Source organism: Macaca nemestrina, chromosome 3 (genome assembly GCF_043159975.1).
Source record: "Macaca nemestrina isolate mMacNem1 chromosome 3, mMacNem.hap1, whole genome shotgun sequence".
Lineage (NCBI taxonomy): Eukaryota > Metazoa > Chordata > Mammalia > Primates > Cercopithecidae > Macaca > Macaca nemestrina.
Window position 1 is genome coordinate 144245203 of NC_092127.1, and position 26857 is coordinate 144272059.

Below are 26857 nucleotides of genomic sequence, written 5' to 3' on the forward strand. Positions count from 1 at the left end.
CCCCGTCTCGCCCTTCTCCCTGGTGCAGCACTGAAGTTGTTTTTCACAGCTCCCTTAGAAAGAGCCTCCCTCAAGCTGATCGCCCGCGAGGCTCCCAGATACCTCTAGCTCACCTTAGATTCCCCAGGCAGGTGACCCGAGGCTATTCAACTGAGCTCTGGCAAAAGCAATACGACTCAGTGTCTCCCAAGTTTGCCAGGTGAACACCGAAGGATGACAGAACATCACCTTGTCGGTGAGGAGTATGTGACTTCTGTTCCCTTGTCCCTTCCTACGAGTCAGACTTTAGATTACATGGCACTGACAACAAAAATCAACAGCTCCCCCTACACACACACACACACACACACACACACACACACACACACACACACACAAAACTAGTTAAGAAGTGGAAGAATCAACCTAGGTATGCACACGAAGGAAAGAAGGGATGAAAAAAATGATGGACGCGACTACAACTCAAGACAAATCCTCAAAAACCACCGATCTCGAGACAGAAGGCCTGGCTGCAGGATCAGGGAGAAAGAGGGAAGGCACAACCCAACCCAAGCCCGTCCCTACCCGGGTTCCAGTGGCTCGGCCACGCACCTGTTGGGGCCGCGGCAGTCCCAGGTGCTCGCAGCAGCCGGGCAGGGGCCCTCCCCCGGTCCCGGGCTGTAACCCGGCTCTTGGTGCCCGCGTTCGCGCTCACTCGCCTCGGGATCTCCCACCGCCTCAGAGCGCACCCAGCCGGTGCAGTCTCTGAGCCCTGCTCGCTCCCCGCGCGGCCCCGGGATCTCCAGGGAGAGCGCAGCGCTCAGCAGGGTCCCGAGTTCCCGCTACCGGGCTGTGGTCCCCCCGCCGGGAGAAAAACCCAGCCAGGGAACAACCTACCTGCAGGTGGACTCTTGAGTCCTCCGCCTCCCGGCTGCGTGCCGCGCGCCCACAAATGCGACCAAAGGACAGGGAGCGAAAGCGCGCGGGAAGAAGAAAAACAAAATCTGCCTAACCAGTCGGGTTCCTTGTTTATACTGAAACTACGGCAGCGGCCGCCGCGCACGCCCCCTTTGCTCGAGCTCCGGTCTCCTGCTGCCAGCCCCGCCCCCCCCCGCCAGCCCCGCCCCACCCCGGCAGGCGCGGGCCAATCACCGCACAACTCACCGCCCACGCCGCCGCAGCCGCCGACCCGGCAGGCGAGTCCCAGTGAGCCTTAGACTCCCGCAGCGCGTGGACCTGGGTGCCCTCCCACTCGGCAGAGGGCCGCGGAGCCCAGCGCAGCGGTGTTTAACAGAGCTGGTCGGGCTGGCTCCGACTGTGAGCGTTTCCTCTTGAGTGCACCCGCCCCGGGCTGTTGTGCAGTTGTGAGTGTGTGTGTGTTCATTCACCTGTATACTATCTGTAAATACCGGCCCGACTCGTTACACAGTATCTATTAACATAATCGTGAGCTAAAGGTTACTGTCCATGTAACTTTCAGAAGAGAGCGGAGAGGAACCACAGAACATTTGCTCAGCAAATATCACGTAGATCCTGGTGCTAAGCACTGTGCAAAACGCTGGGGGCACACTGTTGGCAAAGTAGGCTGGTCCCTGCCATTGTGAAGCTTACATGGTCTAGTGGAGGACATACATTCAGCAAATAACCACCCAAACAAAATGTAGAATTACAGCTCCTAGAAGTTCCACGGAGAGGAACCTGTTCCGTGAAACATGATTCCGGAGGCAAAGCAGGGAGGCTAGTCCTCAGTGAGGGCTGTGTCGTCATGGTAACCACATACTCCATCACGGGATATTTGATAACTATTTCAGAAAAAAAGTAAAAACCTCAGTACTTCACTTTGTACACATAAAAGGAGGCCAGAGGGAAGTAATGATGGAAACAAGGGAAGAGAGAGACCTATGGAAAGAAAAAAAATTACAGAATTAGGAGACTTACCAACTGTATGTCTTGAGTAAGTGATACAGCTTTACCGAGTTCCGGTTTTCTCATATATAAAACAACACTATTCATACCTGTCCTATACTACTATAATTAAGATTACTGAGGGGGAGGAATCCTTTTCCCTCCTGCTCCATGGGCCCCTCCCCCTCTCCTTCCTGGGGTGGAGTCTCACTTTGACACTCACTTTGTCCGTTCTTAGGAGATTCCTCCTTCATTTTCTTCACTTATGCCTCCGTTTACTTTTCTTCCTCTTTATCATACTCCTTCCCTCCTTTCTGTAAATAGGACTCCCCTGATTCAGTAATTCACTCTAACCTAGCTAAGCCTTTGACTTAACCATAGCTTCTCTGCAGTTTAAATGAGAAGCCATAAGGCCAACGGAGTTTGGTGGGCCAGCCATGCAGAGTGAAACACAGAGGCTGGGTGGCCCTGCCTTGCTGTTGTGGTTGTGCTGGTTGGTTGATTTTTCAAGCTCAGTTTTGCCATCTGGTTCTGTAGCAAATGAGCCATATGACATTGGGCCAGTCACTTACACTCTTGACATCACTGGTCCTGTAGCAAGAAATTAAGAGTTCCGGGGGATTGCTGGCAAGATGGCTGAATAGGAACAGCTGTGGTCTGCAGCTCCCAGCGAGATCGAGGCAGAAGACAGGTGATTTCTGCATTTCCAACTGAGGTACCCAGTTCATCTCATTGGGACTGGTTGGACAGTGGCTGCAGCCCACGGAGGGTGAGCCGAAGCACAGAGGGGCATCACCTCACCTAGGAAACGCAAGGAGTCAGGGAGTTTTCTCCTCTACCCAAGGGAAACCATGAGAGACTGAGCCTGAGGAACTCCGGCACAGATACTGTGCTTGTCCCCCAATTTTCGCAACCCACAAACCAGGAGATTCCCTCCAGTGCCTACCCCACCAGGGCCCTGGGTTTCAAGCACAAAACTGGGCAGTTATTTGGGCAGACACTGAACTAGCTACAGGAGTTCTTTTTTTTCCATACCCCAGTGGCCCCTGGAATGCCAGTGAGACAGAACCGTTCACTCCCCCTGGAAAGGGGTGCTGAAGCCAGGTAGCCAGGTGGTCTGGCTCGGTGGGTCCCACCCCCATGGAGGCCAGCAAACTAAAATTCACTGGCTTGAAATTCTCACTGCCAGCACAGCAGCAGTCTGAGATCAACCCGGGACACTCGAGCTTGGTGTGGGGAGAGGCGTCTGCCATTGCTAAGGCTAGAGTAGGCAGTTTTATGCTCGTAGTGTAAACAAAGCTGCTGGGAAGTTCGAACTGGGCAGAACCCACTGCAGCTCAGTAAGGCTGCTGTGGCCAGACTGCCGGGTTTCCCTTCTCTGGGCAGGGCATCTCTGAAAAAAAGGCAGCAGCCCCAGTCATGGACGTATAGAGAAAACGCCCATCTCCCTGGGACAGAACACCTGGGGAAAGGGGCGGTTGGGGGCGCAGCGTCAGTAGACTTAAACGTCTGCCTGACAGCTCTGAAGAGCAGCGGACCTCCCAGCACAGTGTTCCAGCTCTGCTAAGGGTCAGACTGCTTCCTCAAGTGGGTCCCTGACCCCCATGTATCCTGACTGGGAGATACCTCCCAGTAGGGGCTGACAGACACCTCCTACAGGAGAGCTCTGGCTGGCATCTGGCAGGTGCCCCTCTGGGACAAAGCTTCCAGAGGAAAGATCAGGCAGCAATCTTTGCTGTTCTGCAGCCTCTGCTGGTGATACCCAAGCAAACAGGGTCGGGAGTGGACCTCCAGCAAACTCCAGCAGACCGACAGCAGAGGGGCATGTCAGAAGGAAAACTAAAAAACAGAAATAGCATGTCCACTGAAAGACCCCATCCGAACGTCACCAACATCAAGGACCAAAGGTAGGTATATCCACAAAGATTGGGAGAAACCAGCGCAAAAAGGCTGAAAATTCCAAAAACCAGAACACCTCTTTTCCTCCAAAGGATCACAACTCATCACCAGCAAGGGAACAAAACTGGACGGAGAATGAGTTTGACGAATTGACAGAAGTAAGCTTCAGAAGGTGGGTAATAACAAACTCCTCCAAGCTAAAGGAGCATCGTCTGACCCAATGCAAGGAAGCCAAGAACCTTGAGAAAAGGTTAGATGAATTGCTAACTAGAATAACCCGTGTAGAGAAAAACATAAACGATGTGACGGAGCTGAAAAACATAGCATGAGAACTTTGTGAAGCATACACAAGTATCAATAGCCAAATCCATCAAGTGGAAGAAAGGATATCAGAGACTGAAGGTCAACTTAATTAAATAGAGGGAAGACACAATTAGAGAAAAAAGAATAAAAAGGAATGAACAAAGCCTCCAAGAAACGTGGGACTATGTGAGAAGACCAAATCTACGTTTGACTGGTGTACCTGTAAGTGACAAGGAGAATGGAACCAAGTTGGAAAACACTATTCAGGATATTATCTAGGAGACTTGCCCAACCTAGCAAGATAGGCCAACACTCAAATTCAGGAAATACAGAGAACACCACAAAGATACTCCTCGAGAAGAGCAACCCCAAGACACATAATCAACAGATTCACCAAGGTTGAAATGAAAGAAAAAAATGTTAAGGGCAGCCAGAGAGAAAGTTGGGTTACCCACAAAGGGAAGCCCATCAGACTAACAGCAGATCTCTGTGCAGAAACGCTACAAGCCAGAAGAGAGTGGGGACCAATATTCAACATTCATAAAGAAAAGAATTTTCAACCCAGAATTTCACATCCAGCCAAACTAAGCTTCACAAGCGAAGGAGAAATAAAATCCGCTACAGACAAGCAAATGCTGAGAGATTTTGTCACTACCAGGCCTGCCTCACAAGAGCTCCTGAAGGAAGCACTAAATATGGAAAGGAACAACCAGTACCAGCCACTGCAAAAACATACCAAATTGTAAAGACCATCAACACTATGAAGAAACTGCATCAACTAACGGGCAAAACAACCAGCTAGCATCATAACGATAGGATCAAATTCACAAATAACAATATTAACCTTAAATGGTAAACAGGCTAAATTCCCTTATTAAAAGACACAGACTGGCAAATTGGAAAAAGAGTCAAGACCCATCAGGGTACTGTATTCAGGAGACCCATCTCACGTGCAAAGATACACATAGGCTCAAAATAAAGGGATGGAGGAATATTTACCAAGCAAATGGAAAACAAAACAAAAAGAAACAGTAGAAGTTGCAATCCTAGTCTCTCATAAAGCAGACTTCATACCAACAAAGATCAAAAGAGACAAAGAAGGACATAGCATAATGGTAAACGGATCAATGCAGGGAGATGAGCTAACTATCCTAAACATATATGCACCCAATATAGGAGCACCCAGATTCATAAAACAAGTTCTTTAGACTCCCGCACAATAATAGTGGGAGACTTTAACACCCCACTGTCAATATTAGACAGATCAACGAAGGGTTTTTCATGTCTCTATCTTCTTCAGTTTTGCTCTGATCTTAGTTATTTCTTGTTTTCTGCTAGCTTTTGAATTTGTTTGCTCTTGCTTCTCTAGTTCTTTTAATAGTGATGTTAGGGTGTCAATTTTAGCTCTTTCCCACTTTCTCCTGTGGGCATTTAGTGCTATAAATTTCCCTCTAAACACTGCATTAGCTGTGTCCCAGAAATTCTGGTATGTTGTGTCTTTATTCTCCTTGGTTTCAAATAGCTTATTTATTTCTGCCGTAATTTTATTATTTACCCAGTAGTCATTCAGGAACAGGTTGTTCAGTTTCCATGTAGTTGTGTGGTTTTGAGTGAGTTTCTTAATCCTGAATTTTAATTTGATTGCACTGTGGTCTGAGAGACTATTATGATTTCCATTCTTTTGCATTTGCTGAGGAGTGTTTTACTTCCAATTATGTGGTCAATTTGAGAATAAGTGTGATGAGGTGCTGAGAAGAATGCATATTCTGTTGCTTTCGGGTGGAGAGTTCTGTAGAATCTATTAGGTCTGCTTGGTCCAAGCTGAGTTCAAGTCCTGAACGTCCTTGTTAATTTTCTGTCTTGTTGATCTTTCTAATATTGACAGTGGGGAAAATCCTCAATAAAATACTGGCAAACCAAATCCAGCAGCACATCAAAAAGCTTATCCACCACGATCAAGTTGGCTTCATACCTGGGATGCAAGGCTGGTTCAACATATGCAAATTAATAAACATAATCCAGCATATAAATAGAACCAATGACAAAAACCAAATTATTATCTCAATAGATGCAGAAAAGGCCTTTGACAAAATTCAATACCCCTTCACGCTAAAAACTCTCAATAAACTAGGTATTGATGGAAGGTATCTCATAATAAAAGAGCTGTTTATGACAAACCCACACCCAGTATCATACTGAATGGGCAAAAACTGGAACATTCCCTTGGAAAACCGGCACAAGACAAGGATGCCCTCTCTCACCACTCTTATTCAACATAGTATTGACAGTTCTGGCCAGGGCAATCAGGCAAGAGAAAGAAATAAAGGGTATTCAGATAGGAAGAGAGGAATCAAATTGTCTCTGTTCACAGATGACATGATTGTATATCTAGAAAACCCCATCATCTCAGCCCAAAATCTCCTTAAGCTGATAAGCAACTTCAGCAAAGTCTCAGGATACAAAATCAATGTGCAAAAATCACAAGCATTCCTATACACTAATAACAGATAAACAAAGAGCCAAATCATGAGTGAACTCCCATTCACAATTGCTACTAAGAGGATAAAATACCTAGGAATACAACTTACAAGGGATGTAAAGGACCTCTTCAAGGAGAACTACAAACCACTGCTCAAGGAAATAAGAGAGGACACAAACAAATGGAAAAATATTCCATGCTTATGGACAGGAAGAATCAGTATTGTGAAAATGGCCACACTGCCCAAATCAATTTATGGATTCAATACTATTCCCATCAAACTACCATTGACTTTCTTCACAGAATTGGAAAAACCTACTTTAATCTTCATATGGAACCAAAAAGAGCCCACATAGCCAAGACAATCCTGGGCAAGAAGAACAAAGCTGGAGGCATTACGCTACCTAACTTCAAACTATACTACAAGGCTACAGTAACCAAAACAGCATGGTACTGGTACCAAAACAGATATATAGACCAATGGAACAGAACGGAGGCCTCAGAAATAACCCTACACCTCTAACACCATCTGATCTTTGACAAATGTGACACAAACAAGCAATGGGGAAAAGATTTCCTATTTAATAAATGGTGTTGAGAAAACTGCCTAGTCATATGCAGAAAACTGAAACTGGACCCCTTCCTTACACCTTATACAAAAATCAACTCAAGATGCATCAAAGACTTAAACATAAGACCTACGACCATAAAAATCCTGGAAGAAAACCTGGGCAATACTGTTCGGGACATAGGCATGGACAAAGACTTCATGTCTAAAACACCAAAAGCAATGGCAACAAAAGCCAAATTGACAAATGGGATCTAATTAAACTAAAGAGCTTCTGCACAGCAAAAGAAACTGTCATCAGAGTGAACAGGAAACCTACAGAATGGGAGAAAAATTTTGCAATCTATCCATCTGACAAAGGGCTAATATCCAGAATCTACAAAGAACTTAAACAAATTTACAAGAAAAAAAAACAAACAACCTCATCAAAAAGTGGGCAAAGAATATGAACAGACATGTCTCAAAAGAAGACATTTATGCAGCCAACAGACATATGAAAAAATGCTCCTCATCACTGGTCATTAGAGAAATGCAAATCAAAACCACAATGAGATACCATCTCATGCCAGTTAGGAGGGCGATTATTAAAACGTCAGGAAACAACAGATGCTGGAGAGGATGTGGAGAAATAGGAACACTTTTACACTGTTAGTGGGAGCATAAATTAGCTCCACCATTGTGGAAGACAGTATGGCAATTCCTCAAGGATCTAATACTATTTGGCCCAGCAATCCCATTACTGGGTATATATCCAACAGATTATAAATCATTCTACTATAAAGACACATACATATATATGTGTATTGTGGCACCATTCACAATAGCAAAGACTTGGAGCCAACCCAAATGCCCGTCAATGTTAGACTGGATAAAGAAAATGTGGCACATATACACCATGGAATACTATGCAGCCATAAAGAAGGATGAGTTCTTGTCCTTTGCAAGGACATGGATAAAGCTGGAAACCATCATTCTCAGCAAACTAACACAGGAACAGAAAACCAAACACTGCATTTTCTCACTCATAAGTAGGAGTGAGAAACAATGAGAACTCATGGACATAGGGAGGGGAACATCACACACTGGGGCCTGTTGTGGGGTGGGGGGCTGGGGAGGGATACCATTAGGAGAAATACCTAATGTAGATGACCGGTTAATGTGTGCAGCAAACCACCATGGCACGTGTATACCTATGTAAGAAAACTGCACGTTCTGTACATGTAACCCAGAACTTGAAGTAAAATAATAAAGAAAAAGAAATTAAGAGTTAGAAAAAATTAGGATTTCTTAATGAGAATATCTGACATATCCTTTGTAACCTCTGGATATGCACACCAGACCAGAAGATTTGGCCAGTTTTACTTTCTAAAGTATCCCCCAACCAAGAAGTTTGTTTATTTTAGATTCTTAAGATGTAAAATGGATACCATGATAATATTAATGCAATGCTTTCTAAACAGCATTCCCACCCCCTATTCTGGCAGATCTCTCTGGGTTCCTTCTAGCTTTCTACATGCCAAGTATTAAATAAGGAGACGGTTCTGGAGCCAGGTATCCTGAACCGTAATCCTATCTCTCTCACAGAGCCACCTATAAAGCCTTAGAAAAGGCACTGATGGACTCTGGAGCAGCTTACTCATCTGAAAAATAGCATTATAGTTAATTAAAGTAACTTTTTCATAGGATGTTGAGAAGACTAAAAGAGATCATACAGGAAATGAGTTTGAAATAATGTCCCTCAGAGAAGCCTTCCCTGACCTCCCTATTTAAAATTGCAGTCACCTCCGACTCCATGTAACCCTTCCCTGCTTTCTTGTTGTTGTTTCTTCCATAGGACGTATTGCCACTTAACATACTATATATTTTACTCATTATTGCTTCTCCCCTCTCACTAGAATATAAATTCCATAACAGCAGGGAATGTTGCTGTTGTCATTGTAGTTGTTGTTTTCCTGCTGTATTTCCAATGTCTAGAACAATGTCTGACATATAAGAAGCAGTTAGTAAATATATCTTGGTTGAATAAATGAATGAATGCTTAGCATGTAAGTACTCAATAACTAATTGCTGTTATTATCATGTCTGAATTGTTTTCTATCATGAAAAAAATTTCCTTTCTCTACTCCTCAGTTTCTTTCTGATCTTTTTACTCTATTGGCTCAACTCCTATCTGTAAATGTCAGTAAGCTCAATAATGCCAATCAAACTGATGCAAATCTGCTAAGTAGTATCTCACTCCAGTATTAAAAAACAGCCACCTGTATTTAAAGTTTCTGCTATATGGCAGGCTCTGTGCTAAGCATTACTTTTTTAGTTTCCAGTCCTCTTGCAGCTCAAATGCATAAAATTAGAGCAATCATCATGACGATCCATGTCCAGCCCTCTTTCTTTTATTTTAGTTCCTTTCATTCCCCATCTAAAATTCCAGTTTTTACCACACAGCATTTAGTGTGAACTTTTCAATCCACCTCTCATGAACAATGATGGTATTATCTTATGTGAGTACACATGAGTGTATTTACATAAATGTTATTGTGCAATCAGTCTCATTCTGTTTCTCATTTTCCCCGCAACTTAGACTTTTGATCATCTATCTGTGTTGATATATGTTTGTGTTGCTCACTCTGTTTATCCACTGTTGAGTGTTTCACCATATCTGCATAACTCTGTTAATAGCTCCCTGCTAGCAGGGAGCTATTTTTTATTCGTATTATCATCAATCCTCACCCAAACTCTGAGAGATAAGTACTATTATTTCCATTTCTGAGATGAAGAAATGAGGCTTGGGAAGGTAACTCACCGGCCAAGGACACTCAGCTGGAGAAGCCATGAATTAAACCTGTATATCTCTGTTTAATCCTCCTGCCTTCCCAGTTCATAAAATTCACTCAATGACTGTGGGACTTATGAAATAATGTTTAAAACTACTAGATATGTATATTTAAATTAAACTAGAAGCCAGTTTTTTTGAAAAGCAATGTTATTTGTCTCAAAGATACAAGTTTAGTTTTCTTCATAGACACGAGTTTAATACTATTATTTGTGGTTTATAGTTTCTTTAAAACACATGAAGCTTCCATGAAAATCTCACAATGCGTGTTTGTCTTCAGATGTTTAAAATGTATCATTTTAAAGAAGAATGAGGCACCAGAACACTAGATAGGATTAAAAAGGAAATGATATAAGGGAATGGATTATGGCTTCAATGTACGAAAAACATTAAACATGTCTAAAGCAGAATGGTATCCTTTTTCAGCATTAAATTCCCATTCTGTGCATCTTAAAGGGCCTTGTGAAATGGCCATGTAACTCCCCAAAACACTCCCACATTTTCTCTTTCATTTATATTCTCTATGTCACTCTGGACTATGGAGATGAGCAGTTCAAGGATATGTAATCTTAACCTCAGATTGTAAATGGAAGGAAAAAACGGGATTGATAACACCGCCTATCAACAGTCAATCTGGACCCCAGCCTAGGCCTTCTCGCTTTTGAAGCTAAAAACACAAACCTTTTTTTGATAAGTCTGATGTACATGGCCTCTCTTGTATGATGACAAAAGATTATGGGGTCTTAGGCCAATTAGACCAACCCAATTAGACCAACCCAGCTCCACACTTTAGAGCAAATCCCTTATTTTCCCCTTGCTATTTAAGTATGCTTTTCCTTGACTTCCCTTTCCTCATCCTCTGAGGGCCTACAGCAAAAAGAGAAGGAGTCTGCTTGGTGTGCTTTGGTTTCATGCTCTCTTCCTGCCATTAGCCTGAGTGAAAGGAAGGCTGTCCATGAGTCAGACTTTTTGTTTCTTTCTGAATAAGTTGGTTTTACAATGAAGTAAGAACAGGTTTTTCTAAGTCAGATTCTGGTAGCCTTTAATGTTAAGTCTGATTATTTTACTAGAAGATCTTTTTGGTTTTGACTAATTGCCAATCTATGGCTAGCACATTGAGTAGGAAGGGACAAAGGAGAAAATGAGTAATGGAATAATAAAATTAATAGGAGACCATATTGGAACTTCAGAGTAATTTTATAAAGTGTGTGTATATGTTTAGCATCAACCTCTGTACATACATAGCCCTGAAATCTGATGGGATGAATGACCACAGTAGGACACAAAGACTTCAGTATTCAAGATCCTGAGTCCCTGTCTAGTGCCATCAATCCCTACATAACTATAAAATGAATTCTGACACTTAGAAGGAATTTGTGTGATGAAACAAATGACTGGGTCAGCCTTCGAATGGTAATTTCAATAATAATTTCCAACACTTGTTATAGTTTACAGTGTTCTTTCACATCCATTATCTCATTTAGGGAGAACATGGGGTCTGTGAGGGTCATTCAATTCTGACAGTGGTCATTATAGAAGACATATACTTTCCTCTTCTGGGATCACTAAAAATACTATAGATAACCGTCCATTTAAACTTGCTAAGAAGATACTCCTAAACAGAAGAGAACTGGCTAAAAAAGATAACTTCAGGAGGTCTAGTGAACATATCCGAGTGATTCTTCATCACTGTCACGTTTTATCTCCCAGATCCTAAAGTTGTAGGAAAGAATGTGACAACCGCATGGGAAATCCCACAACAGATAGTAGGTTTTCAAGTCTCCTAAGAAGATGTAAAAAAATACTCTATCTCCATTTATAGACAAGAACTATTGAAAGGCAACTTTACTGTTTTTTCTTAGATAAGCATTATTATTTTACTCATTTGCCAGTACTTACTTACTCTTACAAAGTAATTATTTGCAACACCCTCAGAAAGAATATTGGTAATGAGAATTAATATAACTTGGCCTGATCACAAGGTCATGAGACAGTCATCCTCTTCACTGATTATATAATACATTAGTAACTTACCTTCCCTGTACTGACAAAGAAACATTTAATAATCTTTTTTTAATTTTTTTTTATTTTTGAGACGGAATCTCACTCTGTAGCCCAGGCTGGAGTGCAGTGGCGCCATCTCCGCTCACTGCAAGCTCCACCTCCCGGGTTCACGCCATTCTCCTGCCTCAGCCTCCTGAGTAGCTGGGACTACAGGCGCCCGCCACCACGCCCAGCTAATTTTTTTTTTTTTTTTTGTATTTTTAGTAGAGACGGGGTTTCACCATGTTAGCCAGGATGGTCTCGATCTCCTGACCTCGTGATCCACCCGCCTTGGCCTCCCAAAGTGCCGGGATTACAAACGTGAGCCACCATGCCCGGCCAAGATTTCATAATCTTAAACATGCATCATTTTGATTAGACATTTTACTGTTTTGGGTAGAAATTCAAATATGTTTAACATAAATATATTTAGATAAATATTATTCATCAAAAAAGTCTTTATAGTAAATATACATATATTTCTCTATGTGTAATTTCTCTCTCTAGCAGTTTTTGGTTTCTTCTGAATGAGTTGGTCTTATAATGAATTAAGAACAGGTTTTCCTAAGTCAGATTCTTATAGCCTTTAATGTTAACTATGGTTATTTTGCTAGAAGATCCCCTTGGTTTTTTTTTTTTTTTTTTTTTTTTTTTTTTTTTTGAGACGGAGTCTTGCTCTGTCGCCCAGGCTGGGGTGCAGTGGCCGGATCTCAGCTCACTGCAAGCTCCACCTCCCGGGTTTACGCCATTCTCCTGCCTCAGCCTCCTGAGTAGCTGGGACTACAGGCGCCCGCCACCTCGCCCGGCTAGTTTTTTGTATTTTTTAGTAGAGATGGGGTTTCACCGTGTTAGCCAGGATGGTCTCGATCTCCTGACCTCGTGATCCACCCGTCTCGGCCTCCCAAAGTGCTGGGATTACAGGCTTGAGCCACCGCGCCCGGCCGATCCCCTTGGTTTAGACTAATCTTCTAGCACATTGAGTAGGAAGGGACAAGGGAGAAAATGAGTAATACAATAATAAAATTTTAGAGCTGGGGAAAGTATTAATGATCATCTCTTTTAATCTTTACCTATCCCTGTGCCACCAACCAAGTCATTTTTGAACAAGGAAACTGAGTCTCAGAGAGATTAAATGATCTCTCCTAGGCCAACAAGATAATAGCAAAGTTATGCTAGTCAAAGAGCACAGATAATCCCAGGACTTCAAATCCTACATGATTTTACTTCCTAATAATTCCTGCAGGGTAGAGTTATAGAGCTACTTTGACATTATAGAAGTTTAATTTGTTTTCAAATATTGATGACAAATATTCTCTATTAAATATATCTTGATAAAATAAGTTCTCTAGATATTACATTTTATTATTTTTCTAAATGATGCTAATGCCATTTATTATCTTATTTAATATTCAAGGTAGTAAAATAGTAAGCTCTTCAGTGGCTTTATCATTAAAGTAACCACATTAAAGTAACTATTAATTACACTTCATAAAGTAAATTCAAGAAATTATGTCAATCAAAAAAGCTTGTCTAATTAGCATTTACTATTGTCACCAGGAAAACATGTACCTAAGATATTTTCTATTTTGTATAATAAAATAATTTTCACAAGACTATTAGAGCATTTCCCTGAAGTCTTCAGATGATCTCTAAATGATTCTGTGAAGTTTAAATTTGTAAAATATCTAAACATTCATTTTGACACACAGATGATTTCAGTAATAAAGCCAGAATTTCTGTGCAATATATTTAGATATTGTTGTGGAAAAGCATAATGGTGAATCTATTTTCTACACAAAAATAAAAGGAAGCATCATGTAATTTAATTGTATTTAACTAGACAGAGAGGGTGGCTATCTCTGGGAATAGGAATGGAACTTCAATTTACTTGTAGTAGTTGATTTTTTTCCTAAAGAACAACTTAAAGCTGATATGACAAAATGTTCATTATTATCATTTGTGCATCACAGGTAGATGGGTGTTTATACTTTTTTATTGTGTATGTTTCTTCAAAAAAAATTAAAGAATTTTATAATTAAAATTGGATATTTTCATGTACCTATACTACATAACCTTAAACTTCTATATTTAAAGCTTACATTTTAAGGCAATACATACTAATAATGTTATTGCTTTGCCTTTTTCCGCTCATTGATTAATCACATTTATAAAGTATAACTGTCAATCAATAGTCCAGAGAATTTTATTTGGCTTCACTGTACAAAATTATACCCTATGTGATATAAAGTGTGTTAAAGAATGTTATGCATCTCACACAGCCTATCAAATTAGCCCCCTTTTGTTTTTTGATGTGATTGTGGGTGTCTCTTCTGAAACAGTGATGTACATTGTGACACATAGTTAACACACAAATGAGCTTTGATTCGTGACTGAAGCCTGCTTTAAAGTCAAATCTCCCACAGGCTAACACCATTAGCCTGTGATTAATGTTTCCAGGGCCTGGAATTAACCAGTGATAATTTTAGAATCTACAATTATCCACGTAATTGTCTCCAATTAGCTGTCTCTGAAGAGTGGTCAAGAACTAAAGTGAAATGGAGGTTGAATGTAAGGATATGTCTTCTTATTAGAGGGATGATCCATTTACTTCAGGTCTGTCATGACAGTCAAGGAGTGTGTTTGGAGATGTATTTGGGAGAGGAGATGGGGTGGAAGAATATGACTGTGGCTTGAAGTGGAGTTTGGAAAGTATTGAAGAGATGAGGCATTTTCTGACCTAGACTATTGCTCAATAATTTAAAATAGATTATCTCCTAAGTATGTAAGGAAAGAAGTCTAAGAAAGACTAAGGCATGAATTTAACACCTCTCACAGCAAGAAATTCATAGCCAAGGGCAAAATAAAATCTCTTAGTCTGGATAAAATTCCATAGATAAACACAACATGTGTCTTTAGTCTGTTTGTTGTTTTTTTAAGAACTCACAACAAACTCTTGAATGCCCTGACTTCTTAAGTTAAAAAGTAAAACACCAGCTGTTTACAAAAGGCAGTCATGAACCCAAATTTCTAAATTAAAAAATACTGAGGAGTTTTATTTTTCTCCAAAATAATTGAACTAAGACATACTTTTGAAAGCATCATTAAATAGATACAATTTTGGTTAGTCCTGTTCTTGCTCTTGCATTAAGGCTAATGGCAGATATATTGCCATCTTTTGATTCAGAACACAGCAACAACAACAAAATGAACATGAGTTTTGTCCTGTGTTTTTCCACTGGTGAGAAAAAAATAAGCACATATCCTGCCAGAACAAACCCTTCAAAGCTTATCACAATGACAAACCTGAGGCACATCTCACTTGACAAGGTACCTAGTAGACTTCATACATGAATACAGGAGTTTTGGGATCCTTTTTCAATTCCTTTTTCCTTCCTTCCTTCCATCCTTGGTCTTTTAAGAACTGCAAACTACATAGTGGTAGAAATTTTTCACTTCAAATTTAACAGTAACAACCCATGCTTCAAGGAGGGAATGTTTGAACCTGTTAAACAACTCTTTTAGGAAGAAACAACCAGTATACTGAAATGAGTCATTTGCACAAAGGCTAGCAGAACTCATTCCAGAGCAAACAGAAGGAGGGAGGAAATGCAAAACAGGACAACCTGTTGAGAGCAAACAGTGGAAGGGACTCATTGTCTCACCTGGGGAGCAAGAGCCCTTGGCGGATATTTCAAAGAGAAATTTCAGTGTAGGAACAAATACAGGAACCTGTCATACTGGCTTTGCTGTGGGAGAAGCTAACATTTCAGATTCTTGGTGTTCTCAACTGTAAAATGAAGGGATTAGGCTGGCTCCATGTGGATACCTTAGCAGCCAAGAGGCTTGCAGAGGTCCAGAAGTGACAGACTTGACTTAACCACACTGATATTAGGGATTACGGTCATATCTTTTCTCTGAAGCTCAATTTCTGCATTATGCTAATCTTTATGATGCCCAAAAGATCCCGTGGGGATCTGCTTTGACTTTTCCCTAAGGCTCCAGCCTGTACTAAAGGCAGTGGCTGCAGTTAAATGGATCATGGCATAGTAATACCTCCACTCTGGGGTCTGATTTAAACAGACTTGAGATTCATCTTCAATGATGGAATTCTACTTCTGGAGTAATAATTTATCGGCAGGGGCATTGGTGGTTTGCTGCACCTATCAACCCATCATCTACATTAGGTACTTCTCCTAATGCTATCCCTTCCCTAGCCCCCCACCCCACGACAGGCCCTGGTGTGTGATGTTCCCTTCCCTGGGTCCATGTGTTCTCATTGTTCAACTCCCATTTATGAGCGAGAACATGCGATGTTTGGTTTTCTGTTCTTGTGTTAGTTTGCTGAGAATGATGGTTAACAGCTTCATCCATGTCCCTGCAAAGGACATGAACTCATCCTTTTTTATGGCTGCATAGTATTCCATGGTGTATATGTGCCACATTTTCTTTATCCAGTCTAACATTGACGGGCATTTGGGTTGGTTCCAAGTCTTTGCTATTGTGAACAGTGCTGCAATAAATATACATATGCATGTGTCTTTATAGTAGAATGATTTATAATCCTTTGGGTATATACCCAGTAATGGGATTGCTGGGTTAAATGTTATTTCTGGTGCTAGATCCTTGAGGAATTGCCACACTGTCTTCCACAATGGTTGAACTAATTTACACTCCCACCAACAGTGTAAAAACGTTCCTATTTCTCCACATCCTCTCCAGCATCCGTGGTTTCCTGACTTTTTAATGATCATCCTTCTAACTGGCGTGAAATGGAATCTCACTGTGGTTTTGATTTGCATTTCTCTAAATGGTATTGGGAAAACTGGCTGGCCATATGCAGAAAACTGAAACTGGACCCCCTTCCTTACACCTTATATAAAAATTAACTCAAGATGGATTAAAGACTTAAGCATAAGACCTAAAACCATAAAAACCCTACAAGAAAACCTAGGCAATACAATTCAGGACATAGGCATGGGCAAAGGCTTCATGACTAAAACACCAAAAGCAATGGCAACAAAAGCCAAAATTGACAAATGGGATCTAATTAAACTAAAGAGCTTCTGCACAGCAAAAGAAATTATCATCAGAGTGAACAGAGAACCATAGAATAGGAGAAGAATTTTGCAATCTATGCATCTGACAAAGGGCTAATATCCAGAATCTACAAAGAACTTAAAACAAATTTACAAGAAAAAAACAAAAAACCCCATCAAAAAGTGGGTGAAAGATATGAACAGACACTTCTCAAAAGAAGGCATTTATGCAGCCAACAAACAAGAAAAAAAGCTCCTCGTCACTGGTCATTAGAGAAATGCAAATCAAAGCCACAAAGTCATAGAATATAAATTATAATAGGATAATTAGAATAAAAAGTACATGCTAACAAAAATTTTGTCTAAACCCTAATGCCCACAACAATACATGATATCTAGTAGGTGCTCAATATCTATTGAATAAATAAATGAGACAAAATATGTTGCATTTTTAAATCTTCTACCTATCTCCCCCAAACTCCCTTTCCAGAATTATTCCCTTTCTTTCTTCCTTTCTCTCTTCCTTTCCTTTTCTCTCTCCTTCCTTCCTTCCTTTGTCCTTCCTCTCTCCTTCCTTCCTTCCTTCCTTCCTTCCTTCCTTCCTTCCTTCCTTCCTTCCTCCCTCCCTCCCTCTCTTCCTTCCTTCCTTCCTTCCTTCCTTCCTTCCTTCCTTCCTTCCTTCCTTCCTTCCTTCCTTCCTTGTTGAGACAGGGTTTCACTCTGTTCACAAGACTGACCTCCCTGGGCTCAGGGGATCCTCTCACCTCAGCCTCCTGAGTATCTGGGACTACAGGCATGTGCCACCACACCCAGCTAATTTTTGTATTTTTTGGTATAGACAGGATTTGGCCATGTTACCCAGGCTGGTCTCAAGCTCCTGTGCTCACAGGATCTGCCTGCCTCGGCCTACAAAAGTGCTGGGACTACGGCCATGAGTCACCACACGTGACTTTATTTCCCTGTTTTTCAACTAACCTATCCATAAAGAAAATTGAGTTATAGACCCCATGGGCCATGGAACACCCATAAGTTTCAGGCTAGGGGTATTCTGGGCTAGTCTGTGCTTACTGGCTCAAAGAGAAATTTTGAAAGCCCTTTGCCTTGTTCTGTGCCCATTTATTGGCTTCTAAAGATGTTATGTGCCCTTCTCTGCTACCTAAGAAGAGATATATCTCACTGTTTTAAGCCTTCAGCCTCATGATGACCTGCCTCTAAAAGTGGGTTTTAGAGTGACTCATTTTAAAAAGACACAGAGGTGAGGTCTAACAAACTCATAATTTATATTAGGAAATATCTCACCACCCCCAAGCCAGGTCCCCCTTATGGTTTTCTCATTTTTGATCATGTTATTTTTATTCTCCTGGCCACACAGGCTTGAAACTTCAGAGTCAGCTTGACCTCCTCTGTCAAGCTTCTTACCTACATCCAGCCAGTGGCTATATCCTCTTATTTCGTACCCTGAAAAGTCTCCCTACTTTCTTTTGCGATTTCTGGTCCCATTGCATTTGGAGATTAGAGAAACGACCACCTACTTGATTACCACATCCCACCACACACACAGACTCACATATAATATACTGCTCTACTAGACTACCACTGATATGGGCTATGTCAAGAACATGAATTGCTCATTTGCTCCCAAACTGACAGGGGTTTGCTATATTTAAGAAATCAAGATTCTTAACCAAACTTTCCAATCTTATCACTTATTTACACTTTCTTTTCTTTCTTTTTCTTTCTTTTTTTTTTTTTTGAGATGGTGTTTCGCTCCTGTTGCCCAGGCTGGAGTGCAATGGCGCAATCTCAGCTCGTTGTAACCTCCACCTCCTGGGTTCAAGTGATTCTCCTGCCTCAGCCTCCCAAGTAGCTGGGATTACAGGCATGTGCCACCATGCCTAGCTAATTGTTTTGTATTTAGTAGAGATGGGGTTTCACCATGTCGGCCAGGCTGGTCTTGAACTCCTGACCTCAGGTGATCTACCCGCCTTGACCTCCCAAAGTGCTGGGATTACAGGTGTGAGCCACCATGCCTGGCCTCTCTTATTTACACTTCTATATACACAGCAACTCAATTGAGTGGGCTGAGTGTCTTTAGGGGAATAATAATCCTAAGTTTTCCCATGTCTATGACTTTCTTCATACTATTCCACTTACCTGGAATGAACTTGCATAGTCCCAAAATAGATTAGTAATAACTATTTCTGCCTACATTTTAGAAACCCTTTGAAAAATCCTAATTTTAAGTTCCTAGAGGGAAAATTTAATACCTGGCACAGCCTTAATAAAAAAATCATAATGACCATGATACTGATGGTTTAACACTAATAAACACGTAGTTTTGAACACTAGTTAAGTTCCGTTGTAGCTTTTAGGATTCAAAGCCACAGCGCCCGATGCCAAGTTGATACTTAATGATTGCTTCAAGTGACTGGGGGATCCAGCATTGGCAATCACTTTGAACATCAGGGGTTTTTCCTGTGTAAGCAGGAATTATTTATAGCCATACAAATTAAATTTCAGGGAAGGTAGGGTGGGTAGGGAATGACTAACATTTACTGAGCACTGTATATACACACACACACACTATATATATACATACACATATACATATGTATATACATATACATATGTATATACATATACATATATACATACATATACATATATACATACATATACACATACACATATACATATACATATACACATATACACATACATATACATATACACATATACATATGTATATACATATACATATACACATATACATATGCATATACATATGCATATACATATGCATATACATATGCATACACATATGCATACACATATGTATATGCATATGTATATGCATATACATGTGTACAACATACATATGTGTATATACATATACATATGTACACATACATGTGTGTATGCACATATGTACACATACATATACACACACACACACATATATATATATATGCACCAGGGATTGTGGTAAGTACTTTCCACATATATTTATGTCATCTGCATAACAATCCCTATTCAGCACGTAGTATTATCTCTATCTTCACGGAAGAGAAACCTGAAGCTCAGAAAAAGTGTTTATAAATTGCTTAAGAACAAATACCTAATAAATTACAAAGCCAAGATTTGGACCCAGCTGGGCCTGATTCCAAAGATTATGTTCTTTGTATGACAAGGAGGACACAGTCTGTGGAGCAGACACATAAATAATTAGGTGAATTTGCATTGTAATAAGTGCTGTAACTGAAGTAAATCCAAAGCAAATGGGCTTTCCATTACCTCAGTGCTTATCTTACAGTTTAGGGTGGAGGCAAAGCTGCATAATGATCAAGATCACCCACAATGGAAACAGGAAGAACTTGGTTCAAATCCTAGCTCAGTGTGAACTTGAACAAGTGGTTCAATCATTCCGAGCTTCAGTTTTCTCATTCATAAGATCAAAATAATCAAGCTTATTTTAAAAATAAAATTAAATCATGCATATAATGTCATTAGCACATTATCTGGAATGTAGAACTCACTCAAGAAACTGTAGTTAATTAAATATAATTATCATCACTATTTAGTAGCCTCTTTCATCTTTAATACCTCGGCCTTTTCCAAACTCCTTTAAAAAGTGTGACTATATTTGCTTATCTATATGTGTGATTTCATTTTGTGTTGTTGAAGAACCATTTGAAAATTGCAGACACCCATAAAATACTTTAGTGTGAATCTTTTAAAAATAAGGACATTCTTGGCTGGGCACGGTGGCTCACGCCTATAATCCCAGCACTTTGGGAGGCTGAGGCGGGTGGATCATGAGGTCAGGAATTTGAGACCAGACTGGCCAACATGGTGAAACCCCATGTCTACTAAAAATACAAAAGTTAGCTGGGTGTGGTGGCGGGCACCTGTAATCCCAGCTATTCGGACGGCTGGGGCAGGAGAATTGCTTGAACCCAGGAGGCGGAGGTTGCAGTGAGCCAAGATTGTGCCACTGCACTCCAGCCTGGTTGACAGAGTAAGACTCCATCTTGAAAAAAATAAATAAATAAGGACATTATTGTGCATAGATAATGATATAATTGTCACCTAAAGAAAAGCAACAATATCCCCTAATATCCCTAATATGATCTAATTTCTAGCACATATTTAAATTTCCTAAATTGTCCCCAAGGACATTTTGAACCAGGATATACTCAAGGTTCATGTGTTATATTTGGTTGGTGTTTCTTCATTCTCTTTTAATTTTTTATCAGTTCTTACCTCACTTCCAACCTTTTCTTGCTTTTCTTGACATTGTCTTTTTTGAAGAAGCCAGGCCATGTGGCTTAGTACCAGTTTCTGAACTTGTTTGATATTTTTCCTCAAAGTGTCATTTAACTTGTTCTTCTATCCTCTATGTTATTTATAGGATGGAATGCAGGTCTTTTGCCTCTATTGCTTTTAAGTGAAACATGTGGCAAGAATGTTTCCAAGTCAATGCTACGTAGTTCATATTACTTCACATCAAAATTTCCATGACCACTTCCTCTTCAAAATATTGTGTGGTTTCCTAGCTATGTCTGAGGTCTAGCTAGACTAGTGGTTTCAACTCTGGCTTCACTTAGAAATCATTGGGGAGTTTTAAAAAAAAATTTAGTCCTGAGTTATACCCCTAGAAATTCTTGACTTGGACAAAGGGATTGGTAATTTTGTAAAGCTCCCCAGGTGATTTTCATGTGTGAACTGGGGTAAAAAGAAACTGGTTTAGAATATAAGTGCTGAATGGCAAGGGGTACACCTTTCTTATTTACTACTACATATTCTCAGAGCTGAGCAGATGGCCTGGCTCATAATCACTACTCAATATTACATGCTGAATTAATTATTAATTAATTAACATTCAGCATACAGGCAACCTCATCTTCTTCCTTTCATACTCTGACTTTTCTTTTTTTTTACTACATGGCATACTATGAAGCCAACAGGTTAATTTTATAGCATCTTTAGAGAAATCACAACAGGCCACTACTTTGCAAATTTCTGAAAACTACATATCAATGGGAAAAGAATCATTTTCAAACTTCTGAGAAAGGAAAAATGAGCAAACAATCATTTAGCTATAGTGTTACATTAGTTATGCTGCAGACAATTCACTCTCTGTTTTTCTTTTCACATTACCAGTTCTTCCAGTTCTTATTTTAATGACTGGTAGAATGATTCCAAAATTACTTAAGGTGAAAGAAAGATCAGGAATTTGTCTTAGTTGTAACTGTTGTTTTAAAGATACTGAGCACATTTTAACCATGTGGAGGAATGCTATTGAAAGAGAAGGATTTGGGGTATAGTTATGCTTCTATTTGTTTGAATTCGACTTTGGCCAAATCCTAAGAACAGAATGAAAAACGGTGTATGATTCATACGTGATTGCTACAATTCTACACCTGTAGCTTCAAATAAAAAGGAGTCAAGAATGACTACCTTCAAAAAAAAAAAAAAAAAAAGAGAACCATAGCAAATTTAGGAAATGATGAATATACACTTATTTACTGTAATGTTACTATGTGAAAATCGTTAATAATCCAATAGAAAATCAGAAAAAGACACAAACATACAGTTTGTATCTGAAAAGGCTTTTATACTGATAAAAAAATGGTCACTCTCACTCATAATAGCAAAATTGTAAATTAAAACTAATTCTGAGATCTTTTCCTCTAACTCGTAAGAAAATCTACCGTAGTGGAGGAATACAAATGCATATGTTTTCATCAAATAATACCAACTAAAGAAAATTATCGTATAGATACCTTCCACTCATTATGTGAAATAACACATAAAGAACATTACTCATTCCATTGTGAGAAAAGATTAGAAGCAACTAAATATCCATCATTAGTGAATTGGATGAATAAATTGTATTTATTTAATAAATAAAATGTAATAACAGAATCAAACACTCTGCAGTATAATAGGAAACCACAGGGACACTACGTATTGCTATGGAATGCTGATATATTGTTTAGTGAAAAAATATATAGAATCATCATGTAGAGTATCTTACAATATATCTAAAAGGAGGAGACCAGGTATGATGATTCACATCTGTAATCCCAACATTTTGGGAGGCTGAAGCAGGAGGATCACTTGAGACCAGGAGTTAGAGAACAGCCTGGGCAACATAGTGAGAAAAAAATGCTTTAAAAAATTAACTAGATGTGGTGGTGCATGCTTGTAGTCCCAGCTACTCAGGAGGCTAAGGTGGGAGAATCACTTGAGCCCAGGTCTTACTCTGGGAGGCAGAACAAGACACTGTTTTTGTTTTTTTGTTTGTTTGTTTCTTTGTTTTTTAAAAGGAAACAAGAAGGAATATATATTTGTACTGTAATATTTTATACATGAAAAATTGGGCGTCAGATAAATAAGGAACTGGTAAGTAGTTAGCTATTTAGGGGAGGGGATGGGAACTTGGTGGGTGTAAGACAGTGGGTGGGAGAAAGAGGAAGGAAACTTTTCACAAGACACTTTGTCATATTTTATTGTGTTTGAACTGCATAAATATAGCACATATTCAAAAATCTAAAGATTTTGGAAAATCCCTATCAAAACTCCTGAGAAATGTACGTTTTTGAGTAGAAAGTATCCCAGACAGTCTTATATCCCTTATTCTTGTTGTGGAGTTTCAGAATCAATTCTATTACTTACCAGTTTCGCTAAAAATGAAACTGAAACTCTCCTTACTTCTCATACACTCAGTTCTAAAAATGGACTCAGGGAAAAACTCAGAAAAAAAACCTTCTCATGATAATTTCCAATGTTGATTTTTGTTGCTCTACAGAATTCCAAAGTTTTAGATTACACTTAAACATGCACTATTTAAAGTTCAAACAGACCACTGTTGAAAGATATCCAAACCAAGGCATGTGCTTATGTAACACTGAAGTAATGGTATCAAAGTAAAATTAATCTTTTTCTCCCATCAAGCTCTCCACGGAATCCAAGAGAGGGGAATGCTGTCTCACACAATAATAGAGAAAATTTCATCTAAGAAAAGAAGGAATTATTTTTCCACAGGCAAATCAATAAGAGAAAAAGTAACTGTGGTTTACTCATTTACCTCTTAGCATCTACTGCTTTGGGTTTTTGTTTATCTTTGTGCACGTATTCTATTACAAAAAAGTATGGGACTGTTATCATTAGCACTTTGTCCAATGCAATGCATACAATAGATGCACCATAAAAGCCTGACCTAGCACGGTAAAATATATGGGTTCTAGGGTCTCTGTGACCTTGCCAAATCAAACATTCTTTCTGTGGCTTAGCTCTCAATTTCTTTATCTGGAGGTGTAGTGCCTAACTTGGAGTACCTCACAATGTTGATATAGTGGCCAAATAACACATAAATATAAAAGACTTTGGAAAGTATAAATGAAAGTAGTACTACTGTTACTGCAATTATGACACAGATATAAACAGATAGGGCAGAGGGGGAAAAAAGTTGATTCCAGAACACGCTTCATGGAGTCTCACTCCTATAGAAGAGCAAAAGGAAACCTAGGTAGGTTAAGTAACTTGCTGAAAATCAAGTAGCCAGTCAGAAGTAGAAGTGAAGACAAATTCTCATTCACATGTTTTGACTGAATGACTCATTTTTCTACTACTTTACTTCTATTACTTGGCCTTGAGAGCTCATGGAAAATGTGAAGGAGAGGCATCACCTGGTTACTCCAGTCATAGGAAGGCTGGAGAAACATTAAAGAAGTGTTCAGAGAAAGCACAAAAGGATAGGAGAGAGGTGATCAAGTCCTGGTTGCGATGGTTATAAGTAGAAGTATAAGGGTGGAGGGATGTTACGGAAAACTTTTACTAAGCATTTCTGACCTACCAAGGTCTTTATGGCTTTATCTCATGTAACCATCAAAACAATCTAGTCAATGTAATCTCCATTTTCTGATTGTGGAAGTGAGACAAGAAGCAGCTACTAGGTAGCTGAGCTGTGATGGATCTGGCACTGCGTAACTCTGTTCAGGCCTTCCAATTGCTATTCCTCATTCCACAATTACTGATAAAGATTGTAGAGGATGTCGGCCCAGTGGGAGAGTATTAGAGACTTTTTTAAGGGAATATATGCTCAAAACTTACACATCATTTATCGTCACTAAATATTTCCTTTCTAAATTTGTAGAGTAAAATATTAGTAAAAATCTCAAGATGGATTCACGTTGGGTGTTTTCTTCTTGAAAGATAAAAGACCTTTTTTAAGATTAACATTTTTAGGATCCTCCAACCAGAAGGACCAGAACAGGTGGTTTGAGTCAGTGAATAAGTGCTATCACCTAGGGTTCTTTAAATGAAATTAGCCTGGGATATTTTATTTCTCTATATCAAGTAAGTAACTGAGTAATAATAATATCCAACTCATACACAGAGCATTCTAAGTACCACGTGCTATTCTGAGAAGTTGCACATTCATTTAACCCTCATAACTGCACGAGGTGAGTTCTCTTATTTTTATTATTCTGCAAATGAAGAAACTGAGACACAGGGAGGTTAAGGAACATGTCCAAGATCAAACAGCTAAAAAGTAGTGGAGCTCGGATTCAAACGCAGGTAGCTTGTTTAGCACTACTCAGTGTTGCACATTGTGTATCACTTTGTATATTTCCTCACCTAGGATTTAATTTAAAAAGCGATTTTTCTGTCTAAAGTAAAGCTTTCAAATTCTGAAGTTAGACAGACAAGGGTTCACTTATTAATTAAGTCATTCTAATATTGATTCATTCAGTATATATTATAATCCTACTACATAACAGGCTAAGTAATAGCAAAAGTAGACATAGTTTCTGCTGTCTTAAAATTTAAAGTCTAACAAGGAAATACACTTAAATCAAATAATTGCAAATAAAATAAAATTACAAACATAAGAAAAATGAAGGAAAGATTCAAAATGTTATGATAAGATTAAAAAAAAACACGTAAGAGGTATATGTCCTAGTTAAGGGTGGTGGTTCTGAGGAAATGACCTTTGAACTAGAAGTACTAATTTAGGGTTCTTTGTTTTGTTTTTGTTTTATATTTTTGTTTTGAGACAGGGTCTTGCTCAGTAGCCCAGGCTGAAGTGCAGTGGTACAATCGTGGCTCACTGCAACCTCTGCCTCCTGGGTTCAAGCGATTCTTATGCCTCAGCCTCCTGAGTAGCTGGGATTACAGGCACTTACCATCACACCCAGCTAATTTTTGTAGTTTTTAGTAGAGATGGGGTTTCACAATGTTGGCCAGGCTGGTCTTGAACTCCTGGCCTCAGGTGATCTGCCCACCTCAGCCTCCCAAAGTGCTGGGATTACAGGTGTGGGCCACCACTCCCGGCCTTAAGGTTCTTGAGTTAACATTACTAAACTTTAATATCCACCTAGGAAATAAGGGTAATGGATTGTCCTAAAGTCTTAGTAACATAATAAATGCAAAGAGGTTATCCCAGCACTTTGTAAGTACTTAATAAATGACAGTCATTGGCTTTGTGATATTATTTTTCTCTTTGCCTCTTGACAGGTATCCCATTAGAGAACAGGAAACAAGAAATATGAAAATTGAGCATGATAGCCATCATAACATTAGAAAGGATGGGGGCAGGAAGAAAATATTTTTAAAATACTATGGATTTTAATTTGTAAAAAATAGAGTGATTCCAATGAATTTTAAATTTTTAATAGAGTTAGTAAAATAAGCAGTAACCGAGTGGGAAAATAAATGCACATGGGAAATTTAATTATTCGTTAATGTTTTTCTGGCATTTCCAGAATTTTGCCATGATATTGATTGTGTCTACAGAGTGCATGTTT

The 26857-nt window shown here is 39.6% G+C and overlaps 1 protein-coding gene and 1 long non-coding RNA gene across 11 annotated transcripts in view; one reads left to right on the forward strand and one right to left on the reverse strand.

The window, feature by feature from the left end:
• Window positions 1–26857, reverse strand: part of LOC105463327 (RasGEF domain family member 1B) — a 789062-nt gene that overhangs the window by 44316 nt on the left and 717889 nt on the right. The window contains exon 1 of one of the 10 annotated variants that reach the window (XM_011710361.2): window positions 877–1031. The exons of 8 other annotated variants lie outside the window; for them this stretch is intronic. The gene's annotated coding sequence lies outside the window, so the exon portion shown is untranslated. Of the gene's footprint in view, window positions 1–876; window positions 1032–26857 lie in introns of those variants that run through there. One more of the 10 variants, XM_011710363.2, reaches the window with a different exon arrangement.
• Window positions 1779–26857, forward strand: part of LOC105463325 (uncharacterized) — a 29421-nt gene continuing 4342 nt past the window's right edge. The window contains exon 1 of the long non-coding RNA XR_011621283.1: window positions 1779–1933. This is a non-coding gene — a long non-coding RNA (uncharacterized lncRNA). The remainder of the gene's footprint in view (window positions 1934–26857) is intronic.